Here is a 21,964-nt window from a genome sequence, read left to right on the forward strand (position 1 = left end):
GAGTTTTGTGTTGACTTTGTTCCTGACCTTAAGCCGATTGGTCTTCCTCGATCGCGGCACGAGGGGAGACTAAGTGGAAAAGGCACGATCGGAAGGAAATCAACGATATGTATGGACGGCCATTCTCTCGATCGAAGCACACCACACAGTTCTGACCAATTCCAGCTTGGTGGCTCCGTACTTTGAGAAACACAAGAATATTTTACGCTTGGACAACCCTGGGAAGCCTGAATCCTGGATTAGGAAGGCCCACATGGAGACTTTCGGCAGTTGGTTGAGAAAACATTTCATGAATGACGAACATGTTGTAGATCAGCTGTACATGTTGGCCAAGACACCATCTTCGACTATAACGACTTTCCAAGGGTACGAGATAAATGGGAATACATTTTACACGATCGCCCAAGATAAAAAGAGCACCAACCAAAACAGTGGTGTCCGCTTTGATGCAAAGAACCGAGAATGGGCAAAAGGTCACATATTATGGTTACATAGAGGAGATATGGGAACTTGACTATGGACCCTCCTTTAGGGTCCCTTTGTTCCGTGCAAATGGTTCAAGCTAACAGGAGGTGGGGTAAAGGTGGACCAGCAATACGGAATGACAATGGTGGATTTCAACAATCTTGGTTACCTTGACGAACCATTCGTCCTAGCGAAAGATGTCGCTCAGGTTTTCTATGTGAAGGACATGAGTAGCAAACCGAGAAAACGGAAAGATAAGAAAACGATCAGTACATCATGCGATGATCCAAAGCGCCACATTGTTCTTTCAGGGAAAAGAAACATCGTGGGAGTGGAGGACAAGACAGACATGTCAGAAGATTATAATATGTTTGCTGAAATTCCGCCCTTCAAAGTGAACACCGACCCAAGCATTAAGTTAAATGATGAGGATGCTCCATGGATACGGCACAATCGTAAGCAAGCAGGGACACAAGGGAAGAAATGATGTGTAATAATTTATTGTACCAAACTTTGTTGAATGAATCATGTGAATTATATTACCCGTGATGTGTTTGGTGTCCATTTTCGAATGATTCAATTGACTCGAGATAGCACTGATGATACATGAAATTTGGAGTGATTCAGTCATACTCCTGCATACAGGAAATTTGGAGTGACTAAGTCATACTCCTGCATACATGAAATTTGGAGTGACTAAGTCATACTCCTGCATACATGAAATTTGGAGTGACTAAGTCATACTCCTGCGTACAGGAAATTTGGAGTAACTAAGTCATACTCCTGCATACATGAAATTTGGAGTGATTTAGTCATACTCCTGCCTAGGCGTATAATATGCATACTCGTAGTCTTCATAGCCGCCGCCGTTGTACTGGTAGTCGTCGCCTTCTAAGTTGCCGGCGTCGTCGTCGCTCTTTCATCGTCGGCTGTCGTCGGGCGGCGCTCGTGGCTCGAACTGAGGGTAGCGCAGGCGGGGGATATCGCCGGCCGTGATGTAGTCCATGACGCTCTGCAGAGTCCGGCCGTACCACCATAGCCGACGGCCGGCCTCGTGGAAGTTTCCAGGAGGCAGACCGTCCTCCTCATACCTGGCGAGTTTCCAGGAGGCAGACCGTCCTCCTCATACCTGGCGAGCGCCCTCTCACGCCGATTGATGAAGAAGGCGTCCCAAGTATGCTGGTTATCGGGATGCCAGCGGGGATTCATCCGCTGCTCCGGCGTGAGGTCGAGGTAGTAGTGGTTCGTGATGGCCGCCCGGCGCGCAGTACCCTGAGGGATGGGAGGGACCGGCACGCCGCCGGCGCTTAGGCTCCAGCCGGCAGGGACGCGGTAGCCCGGTGGGCAAGGGTAGTTCGAGGCGCAAAGCTCCTCCACCTGCTGGTAGGTTAGAGTGGGTGCGGTGGAAGCCATGAGAGAGTGATGAGAGATTGTAGAGATGTGATAATGCTGGCCAAGCCGGGCAACATATATGTAGTGAGAAATGGCGGGAGAAATGGGAGCGGGAAGACAGGAGGCGGGAAGAAAGTGGCGGGAAGAAAGAGGCGGGAAGAAAGAGGCGGGAAGAAAGAGGCGGGAAGAAATTGGCGGGAAGAAACAGGAGGGAAGACGGTGAAGAAATGAATTAGTTTTATTTTTCTGAATTTTTTGATATATTATTTGTATTTTTAAGATTTTTAAATGAATTAGTTTTATTTTTCTAATTTTTTTGATATATTATTTGTATTTTTCACATTTAGAAATGAATTAGTTTTATTTTTCTGAATTTTTTGATATATTATTTGTATTTTTAAGATTTTTAAATGAATTAGTTTTATTTTTCTAATTTTTTTGATATATTATTTGTATTTTTCACATTTAGAAATGAATTAGTTTTATTTTTCTAAATTTGTTGATATATTATTTTGTATTTTTCACATTTAGAAATGAATTAGTTTTGTTTTTCTAAATTTGTTGATATATTATTTATATTTTTCACATTTAGAAATGAATTAGTTTTATTTTTCTAAATTTGTTGATATATTATTTTGTATTTATAACATTTACAAATAGGAAAAATTTCGAAATAGGCCTTTAGTCGCGGTTGGCCTGGCCAACCGCGACTAAAGCTCATTTCCGCGGGAACCGAAAAAACGGGCGAAAAAAGGCATTTAGTCGCGGTTGGTGTGGCCAACCGCGACTAAAGGTTACCCTTTAGTCGCGGTTGGCCACACCAACCGCGACTAAATCGCCTCCCTTTAAATACCCGCGCCGCGCCGGCGGCGCAACAGATTCTTCTTCCTCGCCCGCTCGTTGCTCGCGCGCGCTCGATCTTCTCCGCTGCCGAGCTGCCGGCCGACCGTCGCCCGCCGTCCTCGATCCTCGTCGTCGTCGGCCGTCGCCGCGCTCGATCCTCGTTGCCGCCGCGCGCTCCTCGTCGTCGCCGCGCGCGCGCTAGCCGGCCGGTGCCGCGCCCGCCGCCGCCACAGAGATCGCCGCCGCCCGAGACGACAGCAGAGAGCGTAAGGACTCGTCTCAGATCGCCGCCGCCGCTGCCGTGCCGCCGTCTCAGATCGCCGCCGCCGGCCGTGTGCCCTCGCCGCGCCGCCGGCCGTGTGTGCAGAGAACGGAGAGAACGAGAGAGTGAGGAGAGAGAGAAAGGGCCAGGGGCGCCTAGTCGTCCCACTTTTTTTTTGTTTTTTTTTAATTTGTAACTAAGTACTTAACAAAAAAATACTTAACAAAAAATAGTACTTAAAAATTAAAACTTCAAAATTTGTAACTTACAAATTGTAACTTAAATGAAAAATAGTTTTAAGTAATTTGTAACTTCAAATTTTTATTCAACTTAAAAATATTGTAACTTTAAATGAAAAATAGTTTTAAGTATATTGCAACTTAAAAATAGTGTAAAATTTAAGTTTAAAGTTTGTGTAAAAGAAGAACTACAATTTGACTTAAAAAAATTTGTGTAAAAAGAACTAAATTTTAACTAAGTCAAATTTATGAAAAATCCCGTGCTCGTCGACTTTTCTTCCCCGTACGTCCTCCTTCCCCACCGACGGCGCCCACCTCGGCATGGGAACGCGCTTCCGCGGTGACCAGCTACCACCGCGCGTATACGGAGGGGGCCGGCAGCGCTCGTCGCCCCCTCCGTATACGCGCGGTGTTTTTTTTGGGATCGAGAGGGGGCGGCGAGGGTTATGTGTCGTCGGCACCGCCACCGCCGCGCCCTTTCGCCACCGGTTCGCCACCGCCACGCGGTCATTGCGAGGTCGATCGTCCGCATATAACACGCGTCCCCCCTCTCGCCTCCCGCTCGTCGCCCTCTCTGTTTAATTATATGTAGAAGAGATGTGATAATGCATATACACAATTAATTTGTTTTTACTACATGTTTTCAGGGATCGACATATGGCGGACGATAGAGCTGACCCGATTACTGGACAACTATGATCCGGACGCTGAAGACCATATGTTCGGCATCATAAAAGGCGATATTCCATATGTGCCGACCGGAGAAGAAGAAGATGATATCTCTTCTTATCTGAACCTTGAGTGTGAAGATGAAGGGCGCCGTCAGCAAGCAGATGATGCCGAAGAAACGTCGATAAACGACGATCTTCAATTGGAAGTAGCAACCACCTCCGGCGCCGAGGTATATATATATACATATTGAGCGTCTGGTGATACAACTAACTGATTTGAATAAATGTGTGTGTACTAACGCGCGCGACTCTCTTTCTTATTTTAGCCCTCGGCCGGATCGTCGAAAAAATCGAGTACGTCGTCAAAGCGTGGCGCAACCAAGACGATGAAAGCAGGAGAAACATGCACCATCGATGTTGTCGACGAAGCAACCGGCAGGCCGCTGGAGCCCAGCAAGAACGCCACCAAGTTTGTCAGCCAATGCGGAGCCGTTGTTAGAGACAACGTCTCGATCACCCGTCAGGAGTGGAATGAGCCAAAGAAGGCACGTGTTGGTTTCACTTTTGTCGATAAGAGAGAAAAAAAGATTGCTTCAACAAGCTTATGGAACATTTCGTTCTACCTCCGGAATACCGCAAATACGATGAGGAGGGTAACAAGATTGCGGAAAACAAGAAGAGGCGCAAGCTAGTCAAACAGTTCGCTCTTTCTAGGATGGCCAACGCATTCCGGAAATACAAGCAAAATCTAGCCCATGACTTTGTCAACCAGGGCAAGACTCCGGATTTCAAAGAACAATATGAGAAACTGCAACATGATTGGCCAGAATTTGTGAAGCAAAAGAAATCGGAGCAGTTCCTTGAACTATCGAAAAAAATAAGGAAAATGCAGCCAAGAAGGAGTACAATCATAAAATGGGGCCAGGAGGGTATCGCTTTTGGCAGCCTAAGTGGGAGAAGATGGAGAACGAGCTGAGGGCGCGAGGAATCCGTCCAGGTACGGAGGGATGGGACCCAAGGGCCAAAAGCTGGTGGTACGGGCATGGGGGATCGCTGAACCCGGAGACAGGGGAGTGTGTTTATCAGGGCAAAATAATTACACCCACCCAAAAGCTTATTGAGGCAATGAGGGAGGCTCAAGAGGGGAGGATCAGGTTCAACAGAGAGAACGACGCCCGACAAAAGCCCTCGGGAATCCCGAACACGGAGGACGTATACGAGGCATGGGGCCCATTCCGTGGAAAATAGGGTTCCCCGTAACGATGACCCGTACGGTTACAGAAGCCGTAAGAGAAAGATGGATCGGGATGCAGATGTTGTGGCGAAGTTGGTAACGGAAATGGATGTGATGAAGAAAACCGTGAGTGTACTAGTCGCCGAAAGAGATGCAGCTCGGGCGCAGCATGCTGAAGATCATCCAATGGATCTCGGAAGCCAGCAGCGTGGCTTCCACGGAGGCCTCACCGGCTGGTGCACCGACGATCGAAATTACTGCACCGGAGCCTCTGGTGGTCGAAATTACTGCACCGGAGCCTCCTCGCTACCCCGTGGACGATATAAAGGAGATGAAAGCATGTCATCTCAGATTATCCTATCGGGAACATGTCCATGAAGGTAGCCATCGGCAGTGCTTTGCCACTGGAGCACTCCACCACAACAACCCCATTCAAGATGGCTATGCTCGTGTGACGGTGGAGGAGATAGTCCAAGGGTTTGAGGACCTGGACATTGACATTGCTACACCTGAAGGGGTGAAAAGACTTGGAGATGTCAAGCGCCAGTTCATTCTATGGCAGAAGAAGTTTATCAAGTTTCCAGGCGAGGCGCCAACAAGTCCACCCCCCTACGGTGGTGGTGGTGGCGGTGGCGGTGGCGGTGACGGTGGCGGTGGCGGCGGTGGTGGTGGTGCTTCACCTAATACACCTCCTTCACGTCAGCCGACGCCGCCCCCCAGTCCTCGTCCGGCGGGTAAGCAGACGCCGCCCCCTAGTCCTCGTCCGGCGGGTGATCAGCAGACACCGCCCCCCAATCCACCTCCGGCGAAGAAGCAGAAGCAGTCCTGGGTTATTAACCCGGACCCTTATGTACCTAAGAAAACAAAGATACCAGAGCCATCACTGAAGCCTCTCATCCCGAGGCCTTGGGAACTTAGTGTCGAGGAAAATGCAGCGGCCGTGGCTGCTCAGCATGAGAAATGGAAGGAGGAGTGCAAGAAGAAAAGAGAGGGCGAGCCCAACCCATGATATTCGACAAGCAAAAGCAAGTGGGCTAAGTCATTTTTGAACACACCGTCCCAAGCCGCGAAGAATTCGCTCGACGACTATTTACGTGAACTTCGTAGGCAAGCACTCGCGTTCAAGAGGAACCAAGAGTTGGCGGAGAAGAAAGCCTTGGAGGACGAGGCCGAGTCAAAATTAGAAAGGGGGAAAGAAGTTGCCCAGCTCGGGAACAAAGTAAACAATCGATCGCCCGCTCATAGTGCAAGCCGCCGATCCGGATGCCCCGATATCATAGCAGCTGCGGCAGCACATGGATTGACCGTAACGAGTGCCGAGAGAACAAGCGGCCGAGTTAGGTATCACTCTTCGTGCAATCGCTAGGCCTTGATGAGGCGCCAATGAAGGACGTAGTATTTACATATGTGAAGAATGGCCCTCTCGTCGAGCCTGCGCAGAAGAGGATCTACCTCGACAAATGAAAGGTCCGCTAAATTGGTACAAGGGTTACATAAAACATAAAAACGCCAAAGAGTATATCTATGCGGAAGTTAGATATGAGCATCACTTCAAACATTACTGGGTACAAATTCATCTGAGTGAATTGTTCCAGCTGTTCAATCTGCGCGACCTCGACAAATCTATCATCGGTTGCTACGTTACGTAAGTGATTTCTTAATATCTACCCCATCTCGTTCATTGCCTGCACTGTCCTAACTATCTTGTTGTGTACGCTATTATGCAGAATGAAGAAGCGGGAAATGCGAATAAGGAACATCCATGATGTTGGGTTCATTGACCCACAAATCGTTAATTCATATGTGTTAGAACACCACCCCGCCGACGTGGAGGATGACCTGTGGCGGTTTATTAGAAAACAGCAACAGAAAAGTGATATTCTATTTTCTTACCATTTTGGGTGAGTGTTTCTGTCTTGAGCACATTCTCTTTTGTTTACTCCATGCATGGTATGTGGCTAATCGATGAGTTATGCATGACTGTGCATGTATCGTGTCCGCAGGTTCCACTGGATTCTTATGGTAATTAAAGTTCAGACCTCCTCAGTTCTCGTCCACGACTCTCTGAATATGGATCCGGCGCTTTGGGGCGACATGAGAAAAATGATGCAAAAGTAATTATTTTCATTCATTTGCGCTCTATATCGATCGGCCTATTTCGTTCATCATTTCCTAATATCAAGTAACTAATTAATAACTCTCTTGTTTATTTAATTTTCTTTGCCTCGTAGGGTTTGGAGACGGTTCGTAGATACCAAGGTCGGTGAATTCAAAAAAGAGCTACATTTTAAAATGGCAGTGCGGACGACTGGGGATATTCAGCCACCGGGGACCAATCTATGTGGATACTATGTTTGTGAGAGGATCCGGAGATACTGCAATGAGCGGGACCAGACGTGTGAGAACAACATCCTGAGGAATAACCTCCGGAAGACACTTAGTCCAGAAGCTCGCTTCCGACCACTTCAAGAGGAACTAGCTGGATGGTTGGCGAGGGAAGTCATCGATCCTAGAGGAGAACACTATTACGATGACGTAGAACTTTATATGCACCAGAATTTGTAACTAACTTGTTCAAAATTGTATATGGTCATCCGATATTGAATATATATTGTATATGGTCATCCGATATTGAATATATATTGTATATTCCTCTTGAATTCTTTTTGGTTCTAATTTCAAATTTGTTTGAAATTGTACATTCATATGCATGTATGTATACAGTACCGTAGAATATGTGAAACTCCTTCAAAATTAAAACCCAAAAGAAATAAAACAATACAAATTAAAAAGAAACCAGATTTAGGGGGAGGGGGGCTAAAACCCTAAACCCTGCGGAGGCCTTTAGTCGCGGTTGGCCAGAAGAACCGCGACTAAAGGTCCTCCGCCCTGGCGCTCGCCTGCGGCCCACGTGGACGGGCCTTTAGTCGCGGTTCGTAAGGAACCGCGACTAAAGGGGGGGCCTTTAGTCGCGCTGCTTTGGTCGCGGTTGCGCCACCGCGACTAATGGCAGTTGCCAACCGCGACCAAAGCCTTTTTTTCCACCAGTGACTCTCAAAGGTGGGGGCGGAGAAAATGAGAGAGGGCGCCACTCGCATTTTAAAATCCAGCTGTACGACACTGCTATGTTACCAGCTGCGTAGGAAATTTGTATACATGACTGATATTTCAATTACCTTTGGTGCGCCTGCGATGGAAGAATGTCGCTAAAATTCCCAAAACAACAAAAAAAATACCCACAAATCCCACGGACAGCCCATACACAATTGTCTCCCTTAGGGCATCTACAATGCCCGGCGCTAGGATTATTTTCCTGGACGAGCAGCAGTTTCACTAGCGAATCCTGGCGCCAGATGTTGCGTCGACGCAAAAACAGGCAGCGACGCTTTAGTGGAGAGAGGGCACCAGCGCAGGACTGTTTCGGTTCTGTTTTAGAGCTCAGCGTTGGAAAGGAGCGACGCTTAGATCTTTTTAATTTCGTAGTTCCTCTATTAGCGCCTAGATAAGCGTCCACCATTGGACATGCCCTTACCTATCTCTTCTCACCCTTTGCTTTCTCTTGCCAGCACTTACACCTCATTCGATTTCACGCATCACGCCTCACTCGATCCCCATTGCTCGTCATGCGCTGCGCCCTGACCTCACACATGTTACCTCCGGCCACACGAGCCTCTCCTCAGACTCCCTCCTCCTATTACTTCGCCACTTTAAGGTCCACCACCCCGCGACTAAAAACCTCGTGGTTCTACTAAGGGGGATAATTTTCCAAAATGAAAACTTTTTATTGTAACCGTAGGATGTTCTTCGAGTCGTGGGAAGAAGGAAGACCCTGTGGTGATCTGGCTCGCCTGAGGGCTAGGTGCAATAGCGAGCTCGACGTCTTCTACGATGGTCCCAACCACCACAGTTGTGGCCCTACTACGAAGCTCAACATTCCGCCTCCGGGGGTCAGGCCGCGGACCTAGTGGAAGAGATTCTGCAATTTCGTGCTGGGTTGGGGGCCAATGGCCCATTTCGCCCTCAAAAAGTTCTGCCAGTGTCCGGGGCACTATTTCGGTGCGGCCCTATTGTCTCCCTTACACGCCGTCATGCAATCCCGTTCCTGCTCACCGACAATGACGCTCGCCAGTGTTAACGAACAACACCTTGCCGGCGTCAACACCATTTTTTTGTCAAATCTGTACCAGTTATGATAAGGTAGTTTTGGATCATCAAATTTAGATAGATTTATGAAATCTATATCTATACCTAATAATAAAGGGAGAAGCGTTTCCATGGTTTGGTCCGTCAAGCCGTTAGCTTCGTTCTATAATTTTCGTACGTCGCCCTAAAGTCCTGCCATCGCACGGTATATAGGAAGGGTTTGCATCCGTTTCGGTTTTGTTTTGTCTACGGCTGGACTCCGTTGCATACTCGATCGTCCAAAGTATATTTACACACAAATACAAGAAAGCGAGCGGAGAGATTTTGATTTCTGCGTCGATCAAATTAGCTCCAACAGAGATCGATCTGAGCATGACGAAAATTACTCAATATACCTTCGGACCATCGATCGACCGCGTCTGCGCCACCCGATCCCGACGACGGCGAGATCCGGATGGACCGGCCCTGCGCGCTCGGTCCAGAAGTAGAGGCTGTGCGTTGCTGCCGTCAAACTGCAGCTCACGAGCGTCGGTGACATGTGGAATCGGTGCGTAGCCATGGTACCAGATGGTTCGGAGAGTTGGTCGTAGTTCATCATGGAGACGATGTCTGCCGCCCAACGGCCCAACAGTATGTGCTGCTTGACCTAACATCGATGGCGTGGCCCGAGGAACCTTGAAGCTCGTCCAGACCCGACAAGGCCCAGGAGGAGCCGCGGCAACCTGAGCACCGCGGGGTTCCTCGCGTGATCCTCGGGGATGTTACTGTCCACCTTCTCGATGAGATCGGCGGCGACGTCCGCCGCCTTTGTCTAGATGCCGCCACCGACCCTCCCGGACATCCCCATGGATGAGCCGTTGAGCCTGTAGCCGGTGGCCGAGGGACGACCGGGAGAACCCCATGAACGCCGTGGCGAAGGCAGCTTTTTCCAAGGCCGGCTTGCACTTCTATCCCTTGGAGTTCTAGCGGTCTAGCACGCCTGGCTGGCCATGCTGAACCGGTGCACTGCCCGCATGAAGACGACCACAGCGAGGATTACCGGGAAGGAGGCCTGCAGGTGTTTGTTTTCAGAATTGTTGTGCAGTAAGTTGAAGATCAACGGGACTAGGGGAGATCAGCATCGCGCAGAAGTTCACGCGAGACATCTTCCCCAAGCCCTGCAAGTTGTAGAAGGTTCATACGGCTATCAGTTAATAAGTGTAGTGATGTTCGTTGCGGCGATTATAGTCTGAGTGATCGTTCTTGGTGAGAGTTTTTGTTGAACAGGTTTCTTGTTGTGGGTATGTTTCAGAGTTTCTTGTGTATCTAAACCACCACAGGAACAACACAAGTGTCAGTGTTTCAGATGACATCCTGTTCTAGCATGTGTATTCTGCCGATGATAAGTTCTTTTCATGTTAATTGATTCATATGCATGCGCATACCAGATTACTGGAAAAGAGACCGAGACGATTCAGCGTCTGAGCGAACAGAGATGACTAACCTTTTACTGCTAAAGATTGCGATTGGTATGTTTTCAACCTTTTCTATTTGCTAATTTTCACATGAAGTGGCAAATGTCCCAAGGTGCTTGGTTACTTCCTCGCACTTGATAAACAAGATAATTTGGTTATTTATGTGAAGATTTAAACACAAAACTTTTTCTTTCTAACAGTCATTTGAAGTAGTTTCAATGGAAATCTTTTACTTTATAATTTTTTCAATAGCATCCATATTGGATAGTGGTAAAAAAAGTAAACAGGAACAATCTTGGTGCTTTTCTAGCCGAGCAGGAAGAGGGCGAGCGATGTGTTTGTCATACTAGACAAGAGTCGATGGAGGGAGCAGGCAACCAATGTCGACCAAGATGGGTGGTGCATGCTGTTGCTAATGCTAAGGAAATGTAGCGCTGTCCTGAGAAGGATCATACAAAAAAATGCGAATAGCTGCTGGTCATTTTTTTTTAGTTCTAAGTTTAATCATGATTAATATAATTATTAAAAATTTAACTGTCCCTTCCATTCTGAGAAGCACCTATTGAATAGAATGGACATAATTGTGTTCTTCAGTGTGCGTAATTTCTGAATTAATTATTTATCCGGGAACGCGCATATATAGCCTGGGAAGTGCTTACAAATAAACAAGTTGTCTAAAGAAATACATTTACCGTTCAAGAGGTGGAAATTTGACGGGCAAAAAATGTTCTACAGGAACGATGTAACAAAATCGTTCGTCTATATAATAAAACAAAGTACACAATCGTTTTAAGAATTTATGTTCTATCGTCAATTATTTCAAGCTAAAACGGTTGATCCTAGCTTTAAGAAATTTTTGATCAATATGGTGAAGAAAGGTTTGTTGAGGAAGAATTTTCAATTTCGAAATTGCGTGTGAAACTTCGTATCTACAATATAATTAAATATTTATATGAGGATTTGTACGATGTTTAGGAATTTTTGTACGCATGCACTATTGTTTTTTTCTTAGAACGGAAGTTGTCTCTGTTTGCTGATAGAACATGACAAGAAAAAGGGAAGGGTTCTCCCTCGGTGCCAGTCTTCATGGACGGCTTTTTTTGTCATCTCTAAGCTCTCCTATCTCTCTTTCTTTGTTCACCGCGGCACCATGTACCTACAACCCTCTTTCTCGTGCTACTGAAAGTACCATGTTAGCATATAATTAAGGAGTACGCATGCCATATTGTAGATTCTAGGTAACCTTAAAGCCAAGGATTGCTCAACCCGTCATAGGCAGATCAAGGCCAGGTGCAGCTACACCACACATGCATCGGCACTCCCACATCCGGTCTATCGATATGGCTTCGTCAATCGTGATGTTGCTATCCACCCGTAGCAACGCACGGGCAGATTTACTAGTATTGTAGACATTAAATGGTCACGGCAAAGAAGGGTTGTGATATGATCAATAGGCATGCAGAAGTGGGCCGGCCAAAATCTCTACAGGAATGGCTCGGTATGCCGAGGGCCAAGCTATACGCTGACGGCCAAATGTCGGGGCCATCGGCGTACGGCCTGGCCAGGGCAGCCACCAAAATCGACCGTCGGCGTAGACTGGCCGTCGGCATAGAGATGGCTACGCCGGTGGCAGCCCTCGGCGTCCAACTGGCGGTCGGCGTAGCGCATGCCATGCGTCCCCTCCCGCCCCGGCCGTGATGACGCATCAACGGTGTTAACCTAGACGCCGAGGGTTGCCCTCGGCATAGCGCCGCCCGCTTCTATGCCGACGGCCACCCTCGGCACATGCATTTTTTTTCTTCTTTTCCTCTCACATATTACTTTATATTATGTTTGTACTATTTACTTATTAGTCTGAATTATATAAAAATGGTTTGCCTAAGAATTGGTAGATGACATATGTAGGTCCCACGCGTGACGCTCTTTGCAGACGGGGTTAACCGGAGCCAGTAGGCCCAACATCTACTATCCATGTACATATGTCATAAAACAAAGCAAAACAAAAGAAAAAAAATCCATTGGTAACCCTAACCCTAGGGGTAGATCTACGGGGTCCCCGCCCTAGGGTTTCCGAAGATACAGATCACCGGAGCATCGAAATCGCTGGAAAACTTGCATATGTCCCTAACATATGTGTACAAGTGTGATGTTGGATTTGCCTAACCTTGCATGTACCCGGCGTTGACGATTTTCGCATACATGGGCTAGCACTTGGTAAAATCCAGGATCTGTATGTGGAAACTCCTGCTACGGCTCAAACGAAGCCTATTTTATGGTAAAGTATGCCCAACCTATGGTTTCAATGCATATATGTCCTAAAGAAAAACCAAATAAATTAAAAAGTTCATTGGTAAACCCTCGCACGGAGAAAGCTATAGGGTAGATCTGCGGGGTCCCCGCCCTAGGTTTTCCCAAGATAAGATCACCGGAGCGTCGAAATCGCTGGAAAACATTGTCGGTAAGAATGCTAAGGCCGCGTACAGGACTACACGTCGGTGAGTAAAATGTTAATGAGATTCTACATTGCTACTAAGTTGCAATTGCATTATATTAAGTTGAGTATTGCATTTTCAGGTTATCCCTGATTGGGCTGAGCCGCATCCCGAGGCATGGGAGGAGATGGTTAGGACGAGGTAGATCAGGCAGGACGAGGACTTTGTAGCTGTGGCGAGGCGGAACACGGAGAACCAAGGCGACGTGATGAGCACATCCCTACTACACTACTAACTCTGTCATTGAAGATGAAGACGATGCTGCTGTGAAGCTCAAGTCCAATGAAGTCAGGATTGGACCAATGACACGAGCTCGTGCGAAGCTACTTAAACAACAGGTGAATTTGTTCCTAAGTGATACTTTGATCGATGAGAACTTTATACTGCCTAAGTCCTATTACTTATGTATGATCAGGTATGAAGAAGGAGCAAGCATCGCACGAGGAGGAGAAGAGCGGCTGGACAAGAAGCTGGACGTGAAGCTGGACATGGAGCTGGCCACGAAGCTGGACATGAAGACATCCCATGGAAGCGCGAGGGAGGAGAGGGAGGCATGCACGAGGGGAGAAGAAGAAGTCCAGGCCGGCGCCTGGCCCGGTCAGACCGGCCGCCACGCCGGCGCGCCCGGTACCAGGCCCGGTCCAACCGGGCGCCTGTCAACACCCGGATTTTTTAGTCCAGATGCCTATTATGCCATTCATCGCAATCCGAGGAATATTGTTTTTGCGAGACATAATAGATTGATATCACAACACATCATTCATTACAACACATAATCGTCTTACAACAAAGGATCACATGATCCAGTCTTAATACATCATAGTGGATCTAGAGATCCTATTACAAAACACATAGCGGAAGCGAAGTAGCGGTCTTGGTTCATCTGTTCCACAGGCAACTGTTGACGTCAGGAGTGATCCTAGTTGTCGTAGACGTCCTGCTGTCCATCTTCCTCGTACTGTTGTTCCTCTTCATAGTCTGGCCATTTGAATAGCCAGGGACAAAGCCATGAGTACTTTAAATTACTCGCAAACTAATAATAGTGTAAGCACTATCAACTATAGTAAGGGGGTGCTAAGCTCTAAGTTTATTTGCATAAAGCCAATTTTAGTTCACAAACATTTAGTAAAAACCTCTTCATTTACTAACTAACTCAAGTGGGAACATTAGTGTCATTCTCACAACTCTGTTGTGATTCAAGTCAAATTCACCATTCACCTTTCAAGTTCAAGTCACAAGTCACATGTCACATTTTTGAAAATGATCTGATGACGGAACAGTATGGCCTTTCCAACCGTCCATAACCGTGGACGCGGCTATTCGAATATTTCTACACTCTGCAGAGGTCGTACACTTGTGCCACAACATTTGCAATAATCCGTCAGGGTTAACTGACCCTGATTTATCACACTCCGTGTGCGGACTACCAACCATAACCTTTCACTTACATACCCTAGTATAGGCACCTCTCCCCATGCGTTTGGCCTCCCAGTGAAGACAGACAGTCAGCCTGGGAACTGCACAGGGCTTGGGCCGGACAGTCACCTCATTTCACGTCATATCACATCATTTCTTTTGTTGTAGAGGCATAACCCCGATGAAGCTTGTTTAGAGGGAACCCATACTAAGACACATAAACTTCTAGTTAAGCCCTTACCCATAATCAGGTATTGTGGGGGTACTTGCAAAATTGGAATGGTATCACATCCGAACCCAACCATCAGTTTTTGTAAAGTTCACCATGTCATTCACCAGTCATATTCACCTTCAAAATCTTTCAATAGAATGACTCATCATTCCAAGGTTTTCAAAGTCATTTCATTTCACAAGTTCCCATCTAGAGTAGTCAATTTTATTTGTTAGCACTAGCAACTAGTCATGAGGGGTGCTAACTAGCTCATAGCTTGTTAGGCTAAGTTTGATGCTCTGGTCTACTCTATACCTAGACCAAGTGAATCATGAATCAAAAAGTAAACTTTGATAAACCAAAATCAAAAGATCATTTGTAAGGTAAAAACTTGGGATGGGATCATTAAGCATAAAATAAAAGGTAATGGTGCCTTGCTCTTGTAGAGCTTTGCACTAGGTCAACTTGCAAGAATATTAGCTTGCCTTGGTTGGAGTAGTGATCAAAGTTCTCTTCTTCTTCTTCTTCAGGGTAGACCTCCTCCTCTTGATAGTCTCCGGTACTAGCGTCTATAAACGAATACGAGGATAACAATCACCAATCAATACTAGACTAATCACACGAATGGTTCACACAAGCTATTCTAGCATCACAACATTACTATTATGTTGGTTGACTTTGTTTTCCTCTTAAGAAAAATAATTTCCTCTCATTATAAATATTAATTAAGGTTTCTATTTAATTCTTTAGAGAAATAATTTCCTCTCATTGAATCTTGTTAAGATTTAATTTCCTCATATGATAATATATGAACTCATGTTGACCAAGGTCAACACTTCATAATCCTCATTTGGGAAAATAATTTAAATGAGGTGAGGTACCTCATGCAATTTAATCCTAACATGATAATGATTTAATGTCTTCAAATAATTCATTATGAGATCAATTAGACCATGGTCTCCACCTCATGTAGAATTACTTGAGACCAAGATTTAAATGAGAAGAATATATCTCATATGATTTAATAATTAGTTGAAACAATTTAAATACTACTATGGTAATCATTTAATATTCTCAAGTGAGCAAGTATGAGGCCAAGCAACAAGGGTCATCACATTACTTCATACCACTTGGGAATATGATTTAAATGAGGTGCTACACCCCATAGATTTGAAATCTTAAATTTGGAAATAATTTAAATGGGCTAGTATTGACTACATAGCCAATTCTTGCTCCTAGCTCATGATCATATGAAGCAACTATGGTATTTTATTACATAATAAATTAGAAAACATAAAATTTGATTTATGAGAGGTGGAATCAACTCAAAATTCAAAATGGTTGATTTTATAAATTTATTTGAATTCTGAAAACTCTCTGTTTTGTTATTTTTACTATTTGAATTCTACAATAGATCTTGGTTTGAATCCAGTGGGGTTGGTTAGAACTTTTCATAAGCTTTCTAACCATATAAAATTCACTACCATTGGCTGAGTGGATTTCGAATTATTCAAATTCTAAGTGAGTGCCAGTATTGAATTTGAAGCCAAAAAGGATTTAGATGAATTTGAATTATGGGCCGAGGCGGGAAAATTAATGGGCCAGCACGAGTGAGAGGAAAAAGGGCCGGCCCAGCTAAGCTGCCACGCGGGACGAGTGGAGCCTGACGGCGGGGTCCACTGTCAGCCCCTATTTTTCTTTAGCGAAACGGTACACGATAGCAGCCGTTGGATTAAAAGACGATCGCACGGTCCAGAGATCATCCTCATCGGGGACGAGCTCCGACGAGCTCTAACCCTAGCCGGCGGCCAGGAGGGTCCAGAGAGAGGGGTTACCGGCATCTAGCGGGGTCGGCGAGGCGGGCGATCGATGTTGGAGACGACGGCGGTTCGATTGGTGGTGGTGAGAGGAGCTGAGGTGGCGTCAATCGACGACGCCGTCTTGCTACCGCCGTGGATGCTCCGGTGAAATTCCGGCGGCTGAGAGGGTAATGTGAGGCGGAGAGGAGTCGAGGCGAGCTAGAAGAAGGAGGGGAGGCTACTGAGGTGTTGAACTCGTCCAGGGGGAGCCGGTATTTATAGGGCGAGGGTTGGCCGAGGGTGCGGAGCAGGTCGACGAGGTCGACATGGCTACGGGGGCTGCGAGGTGTTGGCGACATCACAGCACTGTAGGCGACGTCGAGGCGGACACGACGAGCGTCAGGGCGCTGAAAACGGAGGACGGATCAGGTCAGGGGACGTGGTGTACTGGCGCGGTACTGGCGGACGGTCGTCGTCCGTGACGACGGCGACAGTGCTCCGGCGTCCACTTGGGGATGTCTGGGAGATAGAGGGTACCGTGGTGCGTGCGTAGGAGAGAGGAGAGGGCTGAGGGAGGACGGAGTCGTCGGGGCGAGTAGGTGCACTGGCGTGTCCAGTGACACGTCCTGGCGCGCTCTGGGCGTCGTGGGCACGTCTGGGCGCGCGTGTCCTGGGCAGTGTCGACGTCTCCTGCGGTCATAGCGTGCATGGTCATGATCAGCAACGTCAGGGCAAGCTCAATGACATGATATGGCTCAGCTGAGGTGAAGGGAGAGGATGATGGCATGGTGAGGGCATGGTGAGCACGGGCATGGCCTTGTCATGGTCGTGGTGATCAAGTGGGAGGGGTGCAGAGGCTTGTATTGGTGCCCAGGGGTGTGGTGGAGTTCCAGAGCAGCAAAGGAGGGCCAGGGTTGGACTTAGTCCACCCAAATTTCCAGCATGGGCACAAATCTGATCCCTGCCTGCAAGGTGTTTGTAGAAATGGCCGAAAGAAATTTATTTTTAAATTTTGAAAAGATTTTTGGTGGAGTGTAAAAATATAATATTAGAAGTAGAATGGAGGTGGTGGTGGTCAAAATGGAGTTGAAATGCAAAATCACAAATTGCATATGATCTAGAATTTGCAATATGGTTCCAACTTTGCTTGGTCACCATTTGATTTTGAGAAAGAATTTGCAGGGGTGGTTTTGGAAAAAGTTGTTCACCTTGATGTTGTATTGGATGAGGTGCAATGATTGGGCAAAGTTTAGCTTAGAAAACTTCCAAACCAGGGGCTCAAAGATGGCATCAGACTAAATTTGTCACAAGTGACCATATTGCATGTGAATTGGAATTTGCATTTGTTTTCAATTTGATTTGAGTTTCTTTGTTTCCAAAATTGTTTATAAGTGTTTAGTAACCATCTCTAATTAATGGTGCAAGCCAAAAGGGTCTAGGTTAAAGATTCTCAAAATTGGCCATAGCCACATATGTGTATTGGAAAATCCTTTTATTTTCAATTTGATTTGGTTTTTCTTGACCCCATTGATGTGGTTGAGGTTTCAAAGGATATAAGAAAGTAATCCAAGCAATGGAAACAAGTTTGGTGGCCTTTTGCTCAAATTTGTATTTTTGGCCATTTCTCCTCATATGCCTCTATGGACATTTTGAAATTTTCTTTATTTTGTTTTGTTTCAACTTGGATTGGCTTGGTTGAGTACTAGGTAAGATTCCTTAATATTTTCAAACCATCTAGCAAAGGTAGATCATGTCTTAGACCTAGTTTTCAAATATAGTCTTAGGCTCATATGTGTATTTCTATTTTTATTTCCTTTTCTTTTTATTTGATCAAAGGGCATGGTATAGGGTTCATTTAGGGTTAGATGAGGTTTAGTGTTGCTTTCAAACCATTTGGGCAAGGTAGAGGTGCTTAGGTCCAGTTTTGGTAATATGGCTATGTGCCACATATGCCTCTATGCATATGTTTATTTTATTTTTGTTTCTCACTTGAATTGGTTGGTAAGTACTAGGTTTGGTTTGTTGATGTTTTCAAAACCTCTAAACAAGGTAGAAAAGCCTAGGTAAAAGTTTTACCAAAGATAGCCATAGGCACATAGGCCCTTTTCTTATTTAATTTCAAATCTTTTTATTTACTTTATATTGTATGGTGATAAGAGAGATGAGGTTTAGGGTTTAGGGTTTTGGAATTATGTTTAATGTAATAAACAAACAATCATGGCAATATCACAACATGTGAGCATGGTCACTATGCATCAATCTTAATAAAAGTTTTTGTTGGTTCTCATTTTTGGAAAAAGGAAATCCATTTTCTCTTTGTTTTAAATTTTTGGGATGTTACAAACCCTTCCCCCTTAAACAAATCTCGTCCCGAGATTTTAAGAAAAGTTAGGTTCCTAAGAAAGATTGAGCAGTTTGATTAACAGGAAAACATACTTGGCATGGCCTGAGGGGCTTCCTGTGCTTCTGCGGTATTCATGTGGTAGAGGCGGCCGTTGCGGTTGTTCTGGTTCCTTCGGGCTGCGAAGCGGCGCTGTTGCTGAGCAGGTGCAGCGGTGTTGGCGGCAATCTTGGCAAGCTTCTTGGGGCACTAATTGGAGTAATGACCCACAACTCCACATTCATAGCAGTTGATGGTGGACTTGTCCTTGGGGTTGACGGGAACAACGTTGCTTCCAGTCATTGGGGCAGTATTGGGGCTATTGTTGTTGCCATTGGGGTGGTTGTTGTTGTTGGTGCGGTTGCCGTTGTTATTGTTGTTGTTGTTGGTGTTGTTGTTGTTGTTGTCGCGGTTGTTGTTGGTGTTGCGTTTGTTGTTGTTGTTGTTGTTGTTGTTGCTTGGGCGGTATGCCTGAGCAGGGGGCTTGTTGTATCTTGAGGAAAATCCTCCAGTTGAGCTGTTGCGGTACTTCTGGGCATGGTTGGGTCCATCCTGGTTCATCATCCGGCGCTTGCGGTTCTCGTTGGCTTGATGCAGTTTTCCTTCCATCTGTATGGCTGAGTCTACCAGGGCTTCTAAGTCAGCGAACGGAATGTTCACCAACACAGTTTGCATCTCGTCGTGTAGTCCATTCAGAAATCTCTCCTTCCTTTTCTCATTGGTGTCGGTCTCATCCGGGGCGTACCTTGACAGAGAAAGAAACCTGTTGCGGTATTCCACCACTGACATTCTTCCTTGCTTGAGTTCGCGGAACTCGTCTCTCATCTTCTTGATCAGTCCTTGGGGCACGTGATACTTGCTACACTCCAGCTTGAAGTCTTCCCAGTTCATTATTTGTCCGGCATTCATTGCGCGGGCGCTTGTCCACCAGGCTCTGGCAGGTCCTGATAGGTAGTGGGTTGCAAATAGCACTTTCTCTGCGGCTTCAACTCCCGCAACTTCTAGGTTGTTCTCCATGGTCTGGAGCCAGTCATCAGCATCAAGTGGCTCTTCGGTCTTGCAAAACATGGGTGGGTTGGTGTTCTGAAAATTCTTCAGCTTCGATCCAGGTTGATCGTGGTTTCCATGGCCTTGATTGTTGTTAGCAATCTGTTGCAGTGCCGCGATATTGGCTTGACGTTCAGCTCTCTCGGCTTCGCGGTCTGCCATCATTATCTGGAGCATCTGCATCATTGCGTCTTGGTTGGCGCTGCGGGTTGGTGGGGCCATCTGATCATTGAGGTAGATGATAAGATAAGAGGGAAATTTCTAAGGTTTGTTTGAGTTAAAGTTCACAAATTTTCAAAACTTGAGTAGTGTTGGGGGTAAAAACCAACAACACTTTTTCATTCATTCCAAACATCACACATTACAGAGCTAACACACCGTTGGTTTGAAGAACCATTCATTCGTTCTACGATACAAGGGATCCTGATACAAACTCATACTAGTGCTCTCTTGCGTAGGTGTGAGTTCTACTAAGGTGATCCAGTGTGCAAAATTTTAGGTAGAATTTCAAGGAAAAGTAGAGCATGGACTTCTTATTTTGCAAAGATCTCAAGGATAAGAGTGAGAATAAGTTTTCATAAATATTCACTTCATTTGTTTTTGAAACTAAGTTTTTCAGACGTCCATTCTAACTAGGGTCTCCTAAGGTCAATAATGGCTCTGATACCGACTTGTCAACACCCGGATTTTTTAGTCCAGATGCCTATTATGCCATTCATCGCAATCCGAGGAATATTGTTTTTGCGAGACATAATAGATTGATATCACAACACATCATTCATTACAACACATAATCGTCTTACAACAAAGGATCACATGATCCAGTCTTAATACATCATAGTGGATCTAGAGATCCTATTACAAAACACATAGTGGAAGTGAAGTAGCGGTCTTGGTTCATCTGTTCCACAGGCAACTGTTGACGTCAGGAATGATCCTAGTTGTCGTAGACGTCCTGCTGTCCATCTTCCTCGTACTGTTGTTCCTCTTCATAGTCTGGCCATTTGAATAGCCAGGGAGAAAGCCATGAGTACTTTAAAGTACTCGCAAACTAATACTAGTGTAAGCACTATCAACTATAGTAAGGGGGTGCTAAGCTCTAAGTTTATTTGCATAAAGACAATTTTAGTTCACAAACATTTAGTAAAAACCTCTTCATTTACTAACTGACTCAAGTGGGAACATTAGTGTCATTCCCACAACTCTGTTGTGATTCAAGTCAAATTCACCATTCACCTTTCAAGTTCAAGTCACAAGTCACATGTCACATTTTTGAAAATGATCTGATGACGGAACAGTATGGCCTTTCCAACCGTCCATAACCGTGGACGCGGCTATTCGAATAGTTCTACACTCTGCAGAGGTCGTACACTTGTGCCACAACATTTGCAATAATCCGTCAGGGTTAACTGACCCTGATTTATCACACTCCGTGTGCGGACTACCAACCATAACCTTTCACTTACATACCCTAGTATAGGCACCTCTCCCCATGATCTTGGCCTCCCAGTGAAGACAGACAGTCAGCCTAGGAACTGCACTGGGGTTCTCTCTTATATACTTTGAATTTTGCTTTCTCCTGCACAAATAAACAAACCTTTTCTATCTTTCCCTTAACTCTCTTTTTCGCATGCGGTGTCAGATGCTCAGATTCGATGATATGTAAAGTGAATATATGTCACGCAACCCCCAACTGTCGGGTGTGACGAAAGTAAACGATAATCAACTTTGTGCAAAATAAAAGAACACTTAGCTTTTTGGACACGATGAAGTCGATGCATGATGAAGTCTTCGAGTGTAGATAAGAAATCTAGCCAAAGTAGAAACAACCAAATAGCAAAAGTGGATGCCACGAAATTGTTGATGAAGAAATAGCCGACCCCCGAGCGTTGCTGAGGTGATGTCATGATTGTTGT

The sequence above is a fragment of the Lolium perenne genome, chromosome 3 (assembly GCF_019359855.2).
Source record: "Lolium perenne isolate Kyuss_39 chromosome 3, Kyuss_2.0, whole genome shotgun sequence".
Taxonomy (NCBI): Eukaryota; Viridiplantae; Streptophyta; class Magnoliopsida; order Poales; family Poaceae; genus Lolium; species Lolium perenne.